General features: G+C 41.1%; 1 non-coding gene across 1 annotated transcript; it reads left to right on the forward strand.

The window, feature by feature from the left end:
- Window positions 1-19,696: 19,696 nt before the first annotated feature.
- LOC130977179 (small nucleolar RNA R71) lies at window positions 19,697-19,800 on the forward strand. The gene has a single exon (XR_009084884.1). It is a non-coding gene; the product is annotated as a small nucleolar RNA R71 (small nucleolar RNA).
- The last annotated feature ends 1,333 nt before the right edge of the window (window positions 19,801-21,133 follow it).

The following is a 21,133-nucleotide window of genomic DNA, read 5'->3' on the forward strand; positions in this document are numbered from 1 at the left end:
GGTCTCATCCATTTGGCTTGAATCTCATGGAAAACTGATTTGTATTTCCATGCATCAAATTCCCTTTCCTCCTCCATTGGCTGCTTATCCTTTTTTCTTTTGTGGCTAGATGAGGCTGCCATTGGTTCCTTGGTTTTGGCAAGTTACAAGCTAAAGTTGACAAGGTGAAGTAAGAAAGTGTTGTTAGAAGTGTGATACGTAAAAATTTAAATTTCACGTATAACCGGCAAGTATACCGGGTCGTATCAAGTAGTAAAACTCACTTAGAGTGAGGTCGATCCCACGAGGATTGGTAGATTAAGCAACTTTAATTAAATGGTAAATTTAGTCAAGCAAATATGATTTTGATTTTTATGAGCATTTTGATTTTTGAACATAATTGCAAGAATGTAAATGACACAAAATGTAAAGAACTAGAATAGAGAAATAAAATGAAAGTAAATGACGGAAACTTAAAGTGCAAGAAACTTAAATGACATCAAAGATAAATTGCAAGGAATTAAAGGTTGCAGAAATTTAAAGAACATAAGAGTAAATGGCAAGAAATAAAGGAACAGAATGTAATAGCAAGAATAGTAAATTGACAGAATGTAGAAGGGAGTTGGGCAATGGGTTTTCAAACACTAAGAACAAGAGAAATGAGAATTAATGATAGAGAGGATCATTAGGGATCAGAGATGCTAGTTTTCATGAATTGATGTTAGTCAAATCTTCCTCAATCATGGGTATAGATCCATGGCAAGTGGGTGATTGAATCCCAATCTCTTGGTGATTCAATCTCTCTCAACATAACCAATTGCCACTCTCGTGATCTAATTGTTCATGAGAAGAGATGAAGCTCAAATCTAATCCAGCCACACAATTCCTATAATCTCAACCAAGGAGAGTTACATCTCACATACTAACCAAGGTATATTGATTAAAGAAATTATGAAAGGATGAACTCTAAACTGAATTATGTGGCTCATTCCTCAAATTCACCACATAATTCATGTAGATTAACCCCTCTCTCGATGGTGGTTGAATCTATGAAGAGCAAGAGTTCCCTCTTTAGATCAACCACTAGAATTGAGGTGGAGAAGATGGGTTCACCAATTCATTCCAACAAACAGAGCTCCTCCCCCCAATGAAAGTGGGGTTTAGTGAGTCATTGCTCCAATTTCAACAACAATTGCCATAAATCAAAATTAAACTAAATGTAAAGAAAGAAGAAGAAGAAGAATAATGAAGTGCTTAAAACTTGAAAATGAAGAAGAAGAATTCCAATAGAAAACCAAAGATGAGCTTTCCGGGAGAGTACCCGGAAGTTCTAACAAAAGCCAAGTACAAGTGCTAAAAGTGTATAAAAATTCTAAGTGTCCTAAAAGTATTCCCCCAAAAGTCCTCTACAAGTACATCAATCTCTTCTATTTATACTACTCCCAAAACTTCTTCAGAGATCCTCAATTTGGGTTAGCAATGTGGGCTTCTCTTTGTTGAATTCTTGGCTCAATTGGAAGAAGTGTTGCTAGACTTGGAAAGGAAGAGTTCATTCATCATGCTTCTGGCCCATTGGCTTGGCATTTTTGTTAATAACGCAGGCCTTAATGCAATTTGGCAACGTGCATGACATTTTCCTGGAAGTGAAGTATGAGACTTGGGCGTTACTAGCCCGAGTTGTTGCTAACAACTTGCTTTTCCTCTTCTTGGCTCTACTTTCATGCTAAATGTAGCCCAGAATTTGAGTGTCAACCTTCTGCCTCAATATGGACTATTATACATCATTGGAAAGCTCTTGATGTCTATTTTTCAATGCCACTAGAATCACCTCAATTGGACTTTCCTAGCTCAAGTTATGCTCCCTCAAAGAAGGTAAGGTTGAGCTGTCAAGTTGTTGCCAAAAACGCACCTTCACTCCCAAGTTGGCAACGTGCTCGTGCTTCACCTCCCAAGGCAGGGACTTGGGGCTGGCGTTGTTGCAAAACACGCCCTCTTTCTGGCACGTTGGCAACGTGCTCGTGCCCCCCTCCAGGGCTCATCTCTAGCTCCCTTAAATTTCACTTCATGTTCTTGTTTTTAGGGCCTAAAGATGACTCTGGTTTGGCTTCAATTTTGTGCTCCATCATAGACTATCATATATGGTTGGAAAGCTCTGAATGTTAGCTTTCCAACGCAACTAGAAGCACTCAATTTGGATCTCTGTAGCTCAAGATATCTTCCATTGAAGTGGACATGGTCAGGCTGCCTTGTTGGAGTTGTTGTGGATAACGCCCCTATATTCCAAGTTAGCAACGTGCATCACAATTTTTCACCATCCAAAGCTCCATGGCGTTGTTGCCAAACACTCCTTCTCTTCAGCACGTTGGCAACGTGCTCGAGCCTTTCTCAAGGCTCCATGTTTGCTTCCTGGCGTTGGCAACGTGCATGGCAAGGCTTATGGGCGTTAGCAACGTGCATGGCATGGCTTATGGGCGTTGGCAACTTGATTGTTGCCCTTCCTGGCGTTGGCAACGTGCATGGCAAGGCTGATGGGCGTTTTCAACTTGATTGTTGCCCTTCCTGGCGTTGGCAACTTGGATGGTGCCTTGATTGGCGTTGGCAACGCGGATGGTGCCTTGATTGGCGTTGGCAACGCAGATGGTGCCCTTGCTTGGCGTTAGCAACTTGGTTGGCACCAAGACTTGGTGCCTAGCCAAGCAACCATTCCTAGCGTTGTTGATGAACACTCCTTCTCTTTAGCACGTTGGCAACGTGCTCGAGCCTTGCTCAAGGCTCCATATTTGCTTCCTGGCGTTGCCTTGAAACACGCCAATGATAGTGGCGTTGGCAACGTGGTTGAGCTCCAAAACTTGGTGCCTAGCCAAGCATTCTTGTGTGGCGTTGCCTGGGGACACGCCTATTGTTCCTGGCGTTGGCAACGCCAGCTTCTCTTCCTCCAGGGCCAAGCTTGCTTCACAAATTGGTGTTGGCAACGTGGTTCTAGAGTTGGCAACGTGCTTCACTTCATCCAGGGCCAAGCTTGCTTGTGTGTGCGTTGCCTTCAACAACGCCCATAGTTCTTGGCGTTAGCAACGCCCTCGACACTCCTTCATGGCCCAAGCTTCTTGCTTGTGTGGGCGTTGCCTTCAACAACTCAGCCTATTCTTCAAGTTGGCAACGCCAACTTTGCTTCCAAGGCTGCCTGGCGTTGTCCTCAACAACGCACCACATTCCTCAAGTTGGCAACGCCAACTTTGCTTCTTGGTTGCCTGGCGTTATCCTCAACAACGCCCTCTCTTCTCAAGTTGGCAACGCCAACTCTTCTTCAAGTTGCCCAGCTTGCATCATTCTTGCTTCCATGCTTCCTTGTTTCATCACCTATCATCAACAAAGGAAATAGCTTCAAAGTCTTACCAATTCATGCAATAAATTCCATGAGATTCATTCATACTCATTCATGTATATATTCCTTAAATCATTTGCATGAATTTGGCTAGAATCAACATGTTCCTTAGTATTCTCATGCATGAAAACAAACTCATAAAAGGACTTGTTTATTTAGAGAAAATGAGTGAAATCAAGCTAAAATCAACTAAACTAACTAGCTAATATATCAAATATGCAATTGCATCACAACACCAAACTTAAAATGTTGCTTGTCCCCAAGCAAAATATAAAGGACTTTGTCACAAGAATCTAAGACGTAAGACTTGAATGTTCTACCAGAGAGTGATTTTTCATTGAGCATGTCATCCTCACTTGTGTGATCATCAATTTATTGTAATTGAACACAGCTACTCAACTCTCTCAATTAAAATGCTTGCCTCAATACTAAATTGGTTAACTTCACTAGACTTCTTTTATACCACAGCACATGACCCTTGAACCATTCTTTACTTGATGCTTTTCTTTCTTCTCTTTTTTTTTTTATATTTCTCTTTTTTTCATTTCAATTGAGCTCGAAATCTTGTCTTAAGGCGGCTCTTTAGCATAAGCTTTCAATCAACAATCCCAAACCAGTTGGTTCAAGTTGTTAAGTGTTGAGACACTCTTAAAGATTTACTTACTCAAGCCTCTCTCCTTAACACATTCAATCACAGGCATATAACATTGAAATTTTGTTTGGATAGTGGTGTCCAGCACCTCTTTGGGTTGCTAAATGTTCTGTTATAGAGCTACTCTTGATTGTGGGTTTTCAATCGATAATCCCGAGTTAGTTAACTCAAGTTATCGGGTGATGAAGCACCCCTCGGATTTACTAGCCCAAGTATGTCTCTTAACATCAATCACCACAGACACATATCCAAATTTGTCATTGATGCCTAGCCTTTCATTCTTTGTTTTCTGTTTTCCTTATTGTTAAGGTTATTTGTGCTTTTGCTTATAAAGCCTTTGTGATCCTCAACCAAACTAGTCTTATATAAGCAAGCATTCTTTTGAATTTCTTGAGCCTTGGTTCTTCCACAATAAAAGCATGTATGCTAGCACTCTTCTCATGGGACAACATGATTCTTTTTAAGCTAGAATTCTCTCTGTTCTTGCTCAAACTACATCTTTTATTCCATTGACAAGTAAAAGTACTTAAGACAAGCAACCATTCCAAATCTGTGAGTGGTGATGCATGGAATGGGCAACATAAAAGACAATGCTTCAAAAAGAAAAATGCATCCTAGAAGGTATACCATCTTTCAGACATACATCTTCTTTATTTAATAAAACATAAAGAAACATAAAGAAAAACAAAGGAACTTCACCACCTTTAGTCTTCATGTCCCTTTTCCTTTGCTTGATTCTCCTTGCTTTCCTTTGCCCTTTGGATCTTGTTTCTTTTTACTTCTTAGCTCTCCTTGTTGCTTTGTTGTTGAATCCCCCTTTGGATCTTCTTTCTTTTTACTTCTTGACTCTCCTTGTTGCTTTGTTGTTGAATCCCCCTTTGGATCTTCTTTTTGCCAAATTCCTGAGCTTATCATCGTCTCCTGTAGCCTCTGTTGATTGAATCTTACCCTTGCAAGTTCCTGCTCTTCAAATATCTTGCGAGCTTCATTAAAGGTTTTAATTTGTGGGTTGAGTAATGGGGGTGTGGAGCAGAGGTAACTGAGCTTTTCTTAGGTGCATATATCATAGTCAAGTCTGTCCTTGTGCCTGGCTTCCCTGAACATTCTGCTTTCATTGAAATCTTTGTGAAATGTATCATGTCTAGCATCCAACCTATGGAGAAGCTCCCTTTGCTGAGCTTGCTCTTTCCTTAGTTGAGCTTGTTCTTCTATTACTTTCTCCATGGCTTTTCCGTATTCCACAGTTGAATTGTTGATGGCTTCTTGCATCTTGGCATATTGTTCTTGTTGTAGTTCCATCATATGTGTTTGGTATTCATTTTGTTGGTTCATCCATTGAACTTGAATACCTCTTTGTTGATCCATCAATTGCCAAAGGTCCCTTTGTTGTTGAGCTTGTTCCTCTTGGCTTCTTTGAATTTGTGAGTATTGCCCAGAGATTCCGTCCAAGGCGGCTTGGAGTTGATTCATGTTCAAGGTGTGGGATTCATCCATTTCTTGAGGTTCCTCCTCTTGTCTTACTTCTTTCCTTTTCTTCCTTCTTGCTAAAGGTTGCCTTTCCAATTGGGTTGTGGTGATAAATTCCAACCTTTCTCGGGTGAGAGGCTTTCCAATAGAGACCAAATCAGTTTCTCCAAATTCTTCAAGAGGCACTCCAGCTTCTTCACAAAGGCGCTGAATAGTACTAGGATATCCTAGCCAGCTATCCTGTTTGACTTTTTGAGCTATGTCAATGATGTTCTTGGCTATAATGTCTCCAACATTGATTTCCCCTCCTTTCATTATACAATGGATCATTATTGCTCTATTCACCGTTACCTCAGAATTATTTGAAGTGGACATCAATGATCTCCTCACTATGTCATGCCATCCTTTTGCTTGAGGTATGAGATCACCTCTCCGAAGTTTGAGTGGTTGTCCATGTGAATCAAACACCCAATCCGTGCCTACCCTGCATAAGTCGCTCACCACATCCATGTATTTTGGGTTATTTTCAACCCTTTCTTCATAGCTAGCTCGTTTGAACTGTTTGTGCTTGACCTTTAGCACCCTGTTAATGGTGTCCGGGCTAAAATCAACAGTCACACCTCTTACATAGCTCATGTATGGTTCTTCATCATCATATTCTCTTATCACATTAGTGTAGAACTCATGGATGAGAAGCATGCTCACTTCTTGAGGTTGGTCACAGAGAAGCTCCCATCCCCTTTTTCTGATTATTTTTTGTATCTCAGGGTATTCATCTTTCTTTAGCTTGAAAGGTAACTCCGGAACAACATCTTTGCTTGACATCCAACTAAAGATGCGCTCATTGTGTTTGGCTTTGAATCTTCTTTCATCAAAGGTGTTTTGTCCTTCATCTTCTCTCCTTCCCCTTGATGATGAGGCCATTGAGATTCACTTGCAAAAGTTGAATCTCCCCAACACCAAACTTAGTTGAATGCTTGTCCTCAAGCACAAGGAAAATAGTTGTGAATGGGGGAGATATATGACAACAATATGGCTTATGCAAGCTAGAAAATGATGGTGAGGGTGGTGGAGTGTTTCGGTTATTGTGAGGAGATGTGGTGCTTCATGAGTTTTGTTGGGTGAAGATGAGGTCTAAGGCAAGAATATGTGAAACATGGAATGGGTTGGAGGTTGAGTATGAGTTCGGGTAATGAAATGAGGTTATGGGGGTAGAAGAATGAATGATGAAGAATGAGGTTTGATGAATGTGGTTGAAGTAGTTAAAGTGAACTTTGGTGAGGATGCATGGTTCTAATGACATTTAAGGCTCGGTCATGGCATGGGGAGCATGCTTCCTTGTACCCAATGCATGTTGAGTTGTTCTTCCCCATGCACAAAGTTCAAAACTCATGTGATTTCCCTTCCTTGTGTATCCGTGACCTCACTCACTAAGATTCCCCATCATTTCTTTCTTTCTTTCATTATATGCTTCCAAGATTCCCCATCACTTCTTTCTTTCTTTCCTGCAACAAAATTCCAAAGGCTTGAGATTTTTAAAGTGACATTAATAGCTAAAAACTTATGATGATATTCCTATGCAAAATTGACTAAACTAAAATTGTAAGTAAAAACACCAAACTTAGTTTGTGACTAAAACTTAGTATTTTACCTACATTACATGCTATTTCAACGTTTTTTTTTTTTTTTTTTTTTAACTAAAGTAAATGACTATACTTCCATAGTCTAGCATTTTCGTGTATGTATGGACACCAAACTTAGTTTGTGGCTAAGTGTTGTAGAACACACTTTTGCCATTACTTCAAGATTGGTCACACCAAACTTAGTGCCTTGCATACACCATGTACTAGTCTACTTAATCATTATTGACTACTAAAGTATGAAAATAAAAGACTCCCTGTGCATGGGTTGCCTCCCATGAAGCGCTTTGTTTATTGTCCTTAGCTCGACATTGCAGCTTCTTTGCTCATGTTAAGAGTTGCACACTCTCTTCCTTGCTCCAAGGGCCACCAAAATAGTGCTTCACCCTATGTCCATTAGCTGTGAAGGTTTGTTTTGAGGCTTCATCAAGTAATTCGACATGGCCATGAGGTGATACTTTGGTGATGGTGTATGGACCAGTCCATCTAGACCTCAGCTTCCCAGGGAAGATCTTCAATCTTGAGTTGAATAACAACACCTTTTGGCCCGGTTCGAATGTTCTTTGAGAGATCCTCTTGTCATGCCATCTCTTTGCTCTCTCTTTGTATATTTTGGCATTTTCATATGCCTCCAATCTGAACTCCTCAAGTTCATTGAGTTGTAGCAACCTCTTCTCTCCTGCTGCTTGAGCATCTAAATTCAGAAGTTTGGTGGCCCAAAAGGCCTTATGTTCAAGCTCCACAGGAAGGTGGCATGCCTTTCCATACACCAGCTGGAATGGAGATTTTCCTATGGGTGTCTTGAAGGCTGTCCTATATGCCCAAAGTGCATCATCCAGCTTCCTAACCCAATCCTTTCTTGTTGTTCCCACAGTTTTCTCCAAGATCCTTTTTAGCTCTCTGTTGGCAAGTTCAGCTTGCCCATTGGTTTGGGGGTGATATGGTGTAGCTACTTTGTGTGTAACACCATACTTGTGGAGTAAGGAATTTAGTTGCTTGTTGCAGAAGTGGCTTCCCCCATCACTTATAAGTCCTTTGGACACTCCAAATCTAGTGAAGATGTTCTTCTTGAGGAATTGCAAGACCACGTTGGTATCACATGTGGTGGTTGCTATTGCTTCTACCCATTTGGAGACATACTCAACTGCTACCAAGATGTATTTGAATGTGTAAGATGGAGGAAAAGGTCCCATGAAATCTATTCCCCACAGATCAAAGAGTTCCACTTCCAAAATGAACTTCTGAGGCATCTCATTTTTCTTTGACAAACCCCCTGTTCTTTGACATTCATTGCAATGGCTCACAAACTCTCTAGCATCCTTGAAGATTGAAGGCCAATAGAAACCACTTTGAAGGACCTTTGCAGCCATCCTTTCAGCCCCAAAATGACCACCATAGTTAGAGTTGTGACAATGCCATAGTATGTCCTTCATCTCATCCTCTGACACACATCTTCTTATCATCCCATCTGGGCATCTTTTGAACAAAAATGGGTCATCCCAGAAGAAGAATTTAGCCTCATGTAGCAGCTTCTTGACTTGTTGTTTTGTGTACTCTTGTGGAATGATTCTCCCCGCCTTGTAGTTGGCCATATCCGCAAACCAAGGGACATGTTGAATGTGCAAGAGATGTTCATCTGGAAATTCTTCATTTATTGATGGAAGGTTGTCTTGGCATGCATCTTGTGGTACCCTTGATAAGTGATCAGCAACTTGATTTTCGTTGCCCTTTCTATCTTTTATCTCTATGTCAAACTCTTGTAGGAGTAGCACCCACCTGATTAGCCTTGGTTTGGCATCCTGTTTTGACATAAGATACTTAATAGCCGCATGGTCAGTATACACTAAGACTTTAGATCCAATCAAATATTGTCTAAACTTATCAAAAGCATATACCACAGCTAGTAGCTCTTTCTCTGTTGTGGTGTAGTTCTTTTGAGTTTCATTCAATACCTTACTTGCATAGTAGATAACATGAAGCTTCTTTTCCTTCCTTTGCCCCAACACAGCACCAATTGCAAGGTTACTTGCATCACACATGAGTTCAAAAGGTAGTCCCCAACATGGGGGTGTGATGATTGGTGCTGTGGTGAGCTTAGTCTTTAGAGTTTCAAAAGCATGTTTGCATTCATCATCAAAGAGAAAAGGATTGTCTACCACCAGCAAGTTGCTTAGTGGCTTTGCTATTTTGGAAAAATCTTTGATGAATCTCCTATAAAATCCAGCATGTCCTAAGAAACTTCTAACGGCTTTCACACTAGTTGGCAAAGGAAGTTTTTCTATAATTTCTACTTTTGCCTTGTCAACTTCTATACCCTTTCTTGAAATTTTGTGACCAAGAACAATGCCTTCGGGTACCATGAAATGGCATTTCTCCCAATTCAAAACTAAATTGGTTTCTTGGCACCTTTTCAAGACTAAGGTAAGATGGTGCAAGCAAGTATTGAAGGAATCACCAAAAACAGAGAAATCATCCATAAAGACTTCAATAAATTTTTCTACCATGTCTGAGAATATTGATAGCATGCATCTTTGAAAGGTAGCTGGGGCATTGCAAAGTCCAAATGGCATTCTCCTATATGCAAAAACTCCAAAGGGGCAAGTGAAGGAGGTCTTCTCTGGATCCATGGGGTCAACTACTATCTGGTTATATCCAGAATATCCATCAAGAAAACAGTAGTAGGCATGGCCAGCCAACCTTTCAAGCATCTGGTCAATGAAAGGGAGAGGAAAGTGGTCTTTTCGTGTAGCATCATTCAGCCTCCTATAGTCTATGCACATTCTTCACTCTGTCACTGTTCGTGTTGGGATAAGCTCATTCTTCTCATTAACAATGACGGTCATCCCCCCTTTCTTGGGAACCACGTGCACTGGACTGACCCAAGGGCTGTCAGATATAGGGTAGATGATCCCAGCTTTACACAACTTAAGGATTTCCTTTTGAACAACCTCCTTCATTGTAGGATTCAATCTTCTTTGGGGTTGTACCACCGGTTTGGAACCCTCCTCTAAGAGTATTTTGTGCATGCATACGGCAGGGCTTATGCCCTTCAAGTCATCAATGGTCCATCCCAACGCTTCTTTGTGGGCTTTCAATACTACAAGGAGCTTTTCTTCTTCCTCTGAATTCAATGTGGAATTGATGATCACTGGGAAGCTATCCTTCTCACCAAGGAATGCATATTTAAGATGAGGGGGTAGTGGTTTCAACTCTTGTTGTGGTGCCTCTTCTTTTGTAACTTCACTTGGTTCCTTTGATGCTTCCAACTTGTTCTCTTCTTGTCCCTTGATGTTATGGACTTCTTCTTGCTTCAATTGATGGTTTGTGTCGAGCACTTCTTCAACCAAAGAGTCCATTACATCAATCCTCATGCAACTTTCTTTCTCAACAGGGTGTTGCATTGCTTTGAACACATTTATGGTCATTTGCTCATCATGCACTCTAAAAATCATTTCCCCCTTTTCCACATCAATGATTGTTCTAGCTGTAGCTAAAAAGGGTCTACCAAGAATGACTGAATTGTTTCCCTCTTCATCCATGTCTAGGACCACAAAATCAGCTGGGAATATGAAGTTTCCCACTTTCACCAAGAGGTTCTCAACTACTCCATTTGGTACTTTGATGGATCTGTCAGCAAGTTGGAGTGACATCCTTGTGGGTTTAAGCTCTTCAATCATCATTTTCTTCATCATGGTAAGGGGCATTAGGTTGATGCTTGCTCCCAGGTCACAAAGTGATTTATCAATGGCCATGCTCCCAATCGTGCAAGGTATGAGGAAGCTGCCAGGGTCTTTGAGTTTTGGAGGTAGCCCTTGTTGAATGATGGCACTACACTCTTGATTGAGAATCACCGTTTCTTTTTCTTGCCAACTTCTCTTCTTGGTGATCAATTCCTTAAGAAACTTTGCATATAATGGCATCTGTTCCAGAGCTTCTGCCAATGGGATGTTGATTTCAAGTTTCTTGAAGATTTCTAAGAACCTTGGGAATTGTTGGTCCTTTGCTCCTTTGTGTATCCTAGTTGGGTATGGAAGCTTGGGTACATAGGCTTTTACTCCTTCATTTTTGTTTTCTTGTTGTGGATTCACACTCTCCTTGCCATCACGGTTGCTTCCTTGGTTGGGTGGCTTGCCTTGTGGTTTGACAACCTCTTTGCCTTTGTTAGATGTTGAATTCTTTTCTTCATCCTGCCTCTTCACTTGTATCTCCACTGTGTCTTGCTCTTTGGATTTTGTTGCTTCTTTATTTGAACTTTCACCAACTACCTTGCCACTTCTTAACTGCAGAGCTTTACATTCTTCTCTTGGGTTGGGTATTGTGTCACTTGGGAGAACATTGGTTGGTCGCTCTGCTTGTTTGGCTAATTGTCCCACTTGTCTCTCAATATTCTTCATGGTGACCTCATGTTCCTTTTGTCCCTTGGCTAAGGCTTGAGTGGTTTGAGCAAGTGCTTGCAAGGTTGCTTCAAGACTTGCAATTCTGGTCTCATGATGGTCAATTGGGGATATGATGGGAGTTGATTGTTGTTGAAAGTGGTTGGGTGGATTAGTGTGGTAATTCTGTGTGTTGGGTGTTGGTGCAGGGAAGTTGTTTTGGTGAGTTTGTGAGTTATTATGAGGGTGTTGATATGTGTTTTGTGTTTTTCTATATTGGTTAGTGTTGTTGGCCTGGTGGTTTTGGTTGTTTGTGTTACGGGTGTGATTGTGGTTGTTGTTCTTTTGCCAATGGTTTTCTCCCCACTTTAAATTGGGATGATTCTTCCAAGATGAGTTGTATGTATCACCATGGAATTCATCCTGAGAATTTGAGGTATTCTGCATGTATTGAACTTGTTCTTGTCGTTGTTCAACCGTGATCCCTTCACCTTGGCTCCATTCAAGTGATGGTTGATTTGTTGTGTTCACTGATGCAAGTTGCATACCATCCATTCTCTTTGTTATCATCTCCATTTGTTGTTGGATTTGTTGGTGCATTAACTTGTTTTGTGCCAAGATAGCATCAACACCTTCAAGCTCCATTACACCTTTCTTTGGGGTCGGATTGTGCTGCCTTTCTGATGAGTAATAATATTGATTGTTTGCCACAATCTCAATGAGGTTTTGAGCCTCCTCGGCAGTTTTCATCATGTTGAGTGATCCTCCTGATGAGTAGTCTAGTCCATTCCTTGCTTCTAAGCTTAAGCCTTCATAGAAGTTTTGGAGCTTAACCCAATCACTAAACATGTCGGGGGGACATCTTCTCATTAGTGCCTTATATCTTTCCCAGGCTTCATACAATGACTCCCCTTCCATTTGCCTGAAAGTTTGAACCTCTGTCTTCAACTTGATGATCTTTTGAGGTGGGTAGAACTTTGCTAAAAATTTGCTCATCACTTCATTCCAATCATTGAGGCTTTCCTTGGGGAATGATTCTAGCCATTGAGTGGCCTTGTCCCTCAAAGAGAATGGGAATAGCAACAACTTGTAGACATCTGGATGCACTCCATTTGTCTTCACTGTATTGCATATCCTCAGAAAAACAGATAGATGTTGATTTGGGTCTTCAAGAGGTCCCCCTCCATAAGAGCAATTGTTCTGTACCAAAGTGATGAGCTGAGGTTTTAACTCAAAGTTATTGGCCTGAACATTTGGTGTAGCAATACTGCTCCCACAATGTCTTAGATCAGGGATGGTGTAAGAAGAAAGCACCCTTCTAGGTGGTCTATCATTGTTGTTGACCCCTCCAGGATTGTGCATCTCATCCTCCATGACTTGATCTTCTCCCTCTGAATCCTCTTCACCAACTATTCCCTTTCCTCTTTCTGCTCTCCTTATCCTTCGGCGGGTTCTCTCGTCCTCAGTATTAAGTCTATTAACTCCTGACATACACAAACAAAACCAAAATCACAAGTGAAATATTCTAGGACTAGAGTGGAATTGGAGTTAGTGAAACAAAGTATCAAACAGTTAGTGGGCTTAGTAAAAATAAAAAAAATGCTTAATCTAAACCACCTTTCACTTAATCATTGTCAATCTTTCCAATCCCCGGCAACGGCGCCAAAAACTTGATACGTAAAAATTTAAATTTCACGTATAACCGGCAAGTATACCGGGTTGTATCAAGTAGTAAAACTCACTTAGAGTGAGGTCGATCCCACGAGGATTGGTAGATTAAGCAACTTTAATTAAATGGTAAATTTAGTCAAGCAAATATGATTTTGATTTTTATGAGCATTTTGATTTTTGAACATAATTGCAAGAATGTAAATGACACAAAATGTAAAGAACTAGAATAGAGAAATAAAATGAAAGTAAATGACGGAAACTTAAAGTGCAAGAAACTTAAATGACATCAAAGATAAATTGCAAGGAATTAAAGGTTGCAGAAATTTAAAGAACATAAGAGTAAATGGCAAGAAATAAAGGAACAGAATGTAATAGCAAGAATAGTAAATTGACAGAATGTAGAAGGGAGTTGGGCAATGGGTTTTCAAACACTAAGAACAAGAGAAATGAGAATTAATGATAGAGAGGATCATTAGGGATCAGAGATGCTAGTTTTCATGAATTGATGTTAGTCAAATCTTCCTCAATCATGGGTATAGATCCATGGCAAGTGGGTGATTGAATCCCAATCTCTTGGTGATTCAATCTCTCTCAACATAACCAATTGCCACTCTCGTGATCTAATTGTTCATGAGAAGAGATGAAGCTCAAATCTAATCCAGCCACACAATTCCTATAATCTCAACCAAGGAGAGTTACATCTCACATACTAACCAAGGTATATTGATTAAAGAAATTATGAAAGGATGAACTCTAAACTGAATTATGTGGCTCATTCCTCAAATTCACCACATAATTCATGTAGATTAACCCCTCTCTCGATGGTGGTTGAATCTATGAAGAGCAAGAGTTCCCTCTTTAGATCAACCACTAGAATTGAGGTGGAGAAGATGGGTTCACCAATTCATTCCAACAAACAGAGCTCCTCCCCCCAATGAAAGTGGGGTTTAGTGAGTCATTGCTCCAATTTCAACAACAATTGCCATAAATCAAAATTAAACTAAATGTAAAGAAAGAAGAAGAAGAAGAATAATGAAGTGCTTAAAACTTGAAAATGAAGAAGAAGAATTCCAATAGAAAACCAAAGATGAGCTTTCCGGGAGAGTACCCGGAAGTTCTAACAAAAGCCAAGTACAAGTGCTAAAAGTGTATAAAAATTCTAAGTGTCCTAAAAGTATTCCCCCAAAAGTCCTCTACAAGTACATCAATCTCTTCTATTTATACTACTCCCAAAACTTCTTTAGAGATTCTCAATTTGGGTTAGCAATGTGGGCTTCTCTTTGTTGAATTCTTGGCTCAATTGGAAGAAGTGTTGCTAGACTTGGAAAGGAAGAGTTCATTCATCATGCTTCTGGCCCATTGGCTTGGCGTTTTTGTTAATAACGCAGGCCTTAATGCAAGTTGGCAACGTGCATGACATTTTCCTGGAAGTGAAGTATGAGACTTGGGCGTTACTAGCCCGAGTTGTTGCTAACAACTTGCTTTTCCTCTTCTTGGCTCTACTTTCATGCTAAATGTAGCCCAGAATTTGAGTGTCAACCTTCTGCCTCAATATGGACTATTATACATCATTGGAAAGCTCTTGATGTCTATTTTTCAATGCCACTGGAATCACCTCAATTGGACTTTCCTAGCTCAAGTTATGCTCCCTCAAAGAAGGTAAGGTTGAGCTGTCAAGTTGTTGCCAAAAACGCACCTTCACTCCCAAGTTGGCAACGTGCTCGTGCTTCACCTCCCAAGGCAGGGACTTGGGGCTGGCGTTGTTGCAAAACACGCCCTCTTTCTGGCACGTTGGCAACGTGCTCGTGCCCCCCTCCAGGGCTCATCTCTAGCTCCCTTAAATTTCACTTCATGTTCTTGTTTTTAGGGCCTAAAGATGACTCTGGTTTGGCTTCAATTTTGTGCTCCATCATAGACTATCATATATGGTTGGAAAGCTCTGAATGTTAGCTTTCCAACGCAACTGGAAGCACTCAATTTGGATCTCTGTAGCTCAAGATATCTTCCATTGAAGTGGACATGGTCAGGCTGCCTTGTTGGAGTTGTTGTGGATAACGCCCCTATATTCCAAGTTAGCAACGTGCATCACAATTTTTCACCATCCAAAGCTCCCTGGCGTTGTTGCCAAACACTCCTTCTCTTCAGCACGTTGGCAACGTGCTCGAGCCTTTCTCAAGGCTCCATGTTTGCTTCCTGGCGTTGGCAACGTGCATGGCAAGGCTTATGGGCGTTAGCAACGTGCATGGCATGGCTTATGGGCGTTGGCAACATGATTGTTGCCCTTCCTGGCATTGGCAACGTGCATGGCAAGGCTGATGGGCGTTGGCAACTTGATTGTTGCCCTTCCTGGCGTTGGCAACTTGGATGGTGCCTTGATTGGCGTTGGCAACGCGGATGGTGCCTTGATTGGCGTTGGCAACGCGGATGGTGCCCTTGCTTGGCGTTAGCAACTTGGTTGGCACCAAGACTTGGTGCCTAGCCAAGCAACCATTCCTAGCATTGTTGATGAACACTCCTTCTCTTTAGCACGTTGGCAACGTGCTCGAGCCTTGCTCAAGGCTCCATATTTGCTTCCTGGCGTTGCCTTGAAACACGCCAATGATAGTGGCGTTGGCAACGTGGTTGAGCTCCAAAACTTGGTGCCTAGCCAAGCATTCTTGTGTGGCGTTGCCTGGGGACACGCCTATTGTTCCTGGCGTTGGCAACGCCAGCTTCTCTTCCTCCAGGGCCAAGCTTGCTTCACAAATTGGTGTTGGCAACGTGGTTCTAGAGTTGGCAACGTGCTTCACTTCATCCAGGGCCAAGCTTGCTTGTGTGTGCGTTGCCTTCAACAACGCCCATAGTTCTTGGCGTTAGCAACGCCCTCGACACTCCTTCATGGCCCAAGCTTCTTGCTTGTGTGGGCGTTGCCTTCAACAACTCAGCCTATTCTTCAAGTTGGCAACGCCAACTTTGCTTCCAAGGCTGCCTGGCGTTGTCCTCAACAACGCACCACATTCCTCAAGTTGGCAACGCCAACTTTGCTTCTTGGTTGCCTGGCGTTATCCTCAACAACGCCCTCTCTTCTCAAGTTGGCAACGCCAACTCTTCTTCAAGTTGCCCAGCTTGCATCATTCTTGCTTCCATGCTTCCTTGTTTCATCACCTATCATCAACAAAGGAAATAGCTTCAAAGTCTTACCAATTCATGCAATAAATTCCATGAGATTCATTCATACTCATTCATGTATATATTCCTTAAATCATTTGCATGAATTTGGCTAGAATCAACATGTTCCTTAGTATTCTCATGCATGAAAACAAACTCATAAAAGGACTTGTTTATTTAGAGAAAATGAGTGAAATCAAGCTAAAATCAACTAAACTAACTAGCTAATATATCAAATATGCAATTGCATCAAAGTGTAGTGAGGTTGTTTTCGGTAAGAGATAGTTACGCTATGATGAAAGAAAATGTGCAAGAAGGAGATTTGGTGGTGTGGAACTCGTTCCCCAAGTGGTTTTTATAGTGCATGCAAGTGAAAAATGGACGGCTAGGGTGATTTGTGAAGGATGGCTTGATGGTAAATATATGAATTAAGGAAAAGGACGAATTGCTTTTCACTTTCTTGGAAGTATTCTGGGTGCATTAGGTTGTACATTTAGCTATCTTTTCATGCAGAACTTCTTTTTCCCATGTGTTAGTTTCAAAGGCTTGTGAACTTCCTTTTTGACCAAGCACCGTACCTCCCCCCTTGTCTTTTCCTCCATTCTTATCCTTCCTTTTGTACCTGCACAAACAAACAAATTTGCTATCATTTTTTTTTGGTCCATGCGAATAATGAATAGTACATGCACATGTTTTTTCATCCTTTTTTTTTTAATTGTAAATCAATGATTGACTTCATGAGCTTATAACCGTGACCTTTGTATGTATGCACACTTATTACTGGACACCAAACTTAGTGTTTGGTAATGTCTCCTGATGACATGAAATCCATGTTGGTTGTCCTTAATAATTGTGCATAATTCTAATAAATCATAGTCACTTTGGCTCTTTGATCCTAAACAATTTTACCACCTAAAGTAATTAAAATCAAAGTATTAAAACATGCAAATGGTATACTTGTCATGAATTTCTCAATCCAAAGGGACTTCTTGCTTTTCATTAACTGTGTTCAAAAGGAACACCAAACTTAATGTTTGGTTGTGCACCTTGAAAGATTGAATACAATTTGAATAAGAATTGGGGGTGCCTTCAGGTACACCAAACTTAGAGACCAATTGTATTTTACATGCAATGTTTAGTGCACCTTATCAGCAGTTGTCCTGAGGATTCAAGTTCATGCATAAGAAACCATGCTTTATTAGATGCAGAGCAAAACAATAAAGAGTAAGGATACTAAAGCATGGGTTGCCTCCCATGAAGCGCTCCTTTAACGTCACTAGCTTGACGGTTGTCCCTTGTTAGGGTGGATTGTAGTGCTTGATGTCCTCTCCTCTTACTATGGAAACATCCCCATTTGATTCCTTCATGATTTCCAAATGTTCCATAGAAAGAACTTTCCTGATTGTGAACACTTGAGGGAGCTGGGAAGGAATGGGTTTGAGGCCAGATGGGATTGGCAGATAATGACTTGATATCACTTTATCTCCCGGAGAGAAACCTTCAGTGGGAATTTTCTTGTTTCTCCACCCTCTTGGCAATTTCTTTACAATTCTTCCCTCTCTCTTGAGAGTTTCTTCATTGACCCTTATGCTAGGAGGACCCTTCTGATCTGTTTCTATTGATTCTTGTGGCTTTAACTCTTGCAATTCTTGTTTGCCTTCAAAGGATTGTTTTAATGTTTCAGCTGCTGGATTGCTTTCCTCTAAACACAGATGGCTACTATCATCCTTAGGCTTTTCCGGTTCTGGTTCAGGCTCAGATGCAGGTTTAAAAATATGGAAAATGAGCTGTTCATCATGTACTCTCAAAATTAGCTCTCCTTGTTCTATATCTATGAGCGCTCTAGCAGTGGCTAGAAATGGCCTTCCCAGAATGATAGGGTGTAGGTAGCTTTCCTCCATGTCCAAGATGACAAAGTCTGTGGGGAAAAAATAATTTCCCACTTTCACCAGCACATTCTCAACTACCCCTTCAGCTTGCTTTTGAGTTTTGTCAGCCAGTTGTATGATTACATCAGTGGATCTCACCTCATTCAGTTGTAGCCTCCTCATAAGAGTCAGAGGCATCACATTTATGCTAGCTCCTAGATCACAGAATCCCCTGTCAATTTTTGTTTCCCCTATGATGCAGGGGATATGAAAACTTCCTGGGTCTGTTTTCTTAGAGATCATATCCTTCTTGATGAGTGCACTACATTCTTTGTTCATTATTACAGTTTGTCCTCCCTTCAAAACTCTTTTCTTGCTCAGCAATTCCTTCAAATACTTGATATGTGTAGGCATCTGCTGGAGAATCTCAAGAAAGGGAATATTGGTATGGAGAGACTTAAATGTCTCTAAAAACCTTGAATATATTTTCCCTTTTTCACCTCCTCCTAACCTCTGAGGAAATGGTGCTTTTGGTTGGTATGTTTCCAGCATGCCTTCCTTTTGCATTTCCTTGGCTTGCTCAGTTTCACTTTCCTGCTTAGCTTCTTCCACACCTTCTTTCAAGATTTCTGGCTCCTTTTCTGAGGTTCTGACTCCTTCTTCTTCGGAGACTTCCTTTAATATGGTGATGGCCTTGCATTCTTCCCATCTCACTCCCTTTTGTTCCCCTTTTGGATTCTTTTCAGTGTCACTAGGGAACACTGCAGTTGACTTGGGGGCCTGTTGAGATAGCTCTCCTACTAGAGACTCCATCATCTTGAGTTTTTCACCATGGTTTCTTAAGGTAGATCTCACATCATCCCTAAAGCTTTTCAACTCACTTATGTCCTGACCCATGTTTGCAAGCTTTCCTTCTATCCTGTTTAATTGGTCTTGAAATTGTTGGTTCGGATTAGGTTGGGCAGGTTGATTATTTTGGCCATGATATGGTGGTTGTGAGTAAGTGTTTTGTGTGGCTTGGTATGATCTTTGGTTGGAGTTGTAAGGTTTGTGGTTTTGTGGTTGGGTTTGCTGGTTTCCCCACCCAAAGTTTGGGTGGTTTTTCCATCCTGGGTTGTAAGTGTTGGAATGTGGATCATATGATTGCTTTTGTTGGTTTCCCACATAGTTGGCCTCTTCCCAATCACCTCCTTCAATGCTTACTTCCTCTTGATCTTGTGTGTGTATTGCAGCCACTTGATTTGTGTCTAATTTCCTGGTGAGCTCTGCTAGTTGCTTGGCAAACACCTTGTTTTGGGCTAGAATTGTATCAACATGGTTCAGCTCCATGACTCCCTTAGTGTTGTGCCTCTCTGAAGCATAGTAGTACTCATTCTCAGCCACTGTCTCAATCACTTCAATGGCTTCTTCCACAGTCTTCTTCCTGTTCAATGAACCTCCTGATGAATGGTCTACAGCCTTCCTTGATTCATAAGAGTCCATCATAGAAAATATGCAATTGCACCCAGTCATGGAACATGTCTGGTGGGCATCTCCTTGTCAAATCCTTGAACCTCTCCCATGCCTCGTAGAGAGTTTCACCATCTTGTTGTTTAAAAGTCTGAACCTCAGATCGAAGCCTATTGACCTTTTGTGGGGGGTAGAAACGTGCCAGAAACTTGCTTTCCACCTCATCCCACGTTGTTAGGCTCCCCCTTGGGAATGATTCCAGCCATTTAGCTGCCTTGTCCCTAAGTGAAAATGGGAACAAGAGCAGTTTATAGGCATCTTCCTGGACTCCATTGGACTTCACAGTGTCGCAAATTCTCAGGAATTTTGTGAGATGTTGGTTTGGATCTTCATTAGCACTCCCACCAAATGAACAATGATTCTCCACCAGTGATATTAGCTGTGGTTTGAGTTCAAAATTGTTGGCCTGAATGGGTGGTTTCTGAATACTGCTACCACAATTCCTAGAGGTTGGGTTTATGTATGAACCAAGAACCCTCCTCTCGGGAATGGCATTGTTTCCATCAGCTCTCTCATGGTTGTGAACTTCTCTATCCATGTTGAGATCTAGAGCTTCCTCAAAATTGTCCTCAGATTCTCCTTCAGATTCTTCTTCTCTCAGTACTCTCTTCCCTCTTGCTTCCCTTCTCAGTCTATGAAGGATCCTCTCTGGTTCGGTATATGGAGGAGTTGATGTCTCTCCTCTCCTACCTATCATACAAGAACACAGCACAGACAGCAAACAAGTGAAATACTCTTGGTTAATGGAAGAGTATGGTTAGAGCAGTTGAGGAATTAATTCAAATAGTTAGTGGGTCAGTGAGTTAGTTGCTTGAATTGAAAGGCATAAGAAGAAAAAGCAAATAACAGAGTGCAGAAATTAAAATTCAACAAGTAACTTGAACTAAATTAACAAAATAAGAAAAATGCTCAATCTAGTTAACTTCCAATTTGAGAATTGTCAATCGAAAACCAATCCCCGGCAACGGCGCCATAAACTTGATGTGCATAAAGTTGATATGCTACGATTTAGGAAATTGCACGATCGGCAAAATTCCTTCCGGCAAGTGCACCGGTTATCGTCAAGTAAAAACTCACAATAGAGTGAGGTCGAATCCCACAAGGATTGGTTGAGTGAGCAATTCGGATTAGAAGTATGTTCTAGTTGAGCGGAATCAAGATTTAGATGAGAATTGCGGAATGTAAAATTGCATGAATTAAAGAGCGAGAAGCTAAATTGCTGAAATTAAAAGGGATGGGGTTGATTGCATGAAATTAATTGCACAATGTAAAGAGAAAGTGGTAGATCAGAAATAGGGAGTTCATTGGGTGTTAGGAGATATTGAGATCTCCGAATCAAAATAACTTTTATCCCTTCCTCAACCAATGCATTCATTGAATTTTGCTTGGCAATCTTATATGATTGGATCCCAATCCCTTGGCTCACCAATTCTCTCTAAAAACAA

Source organism: Arachis stenosperma, chromosome 4 (assembly GCF_014773155.1).
Source record: "Arachis stenosperma cultivar V10309 chromosome 4, arast.V10309.gnm1.PFL2, whole genome shotgun sequence".
Taxonomy (NCBI): domain Eukaryota; kingdom Viridiplantae; phylum Streptophyta; class Magnoliopsida; order Fabales; family Fabaceae; genus Arachis; species Arachis stenosperma.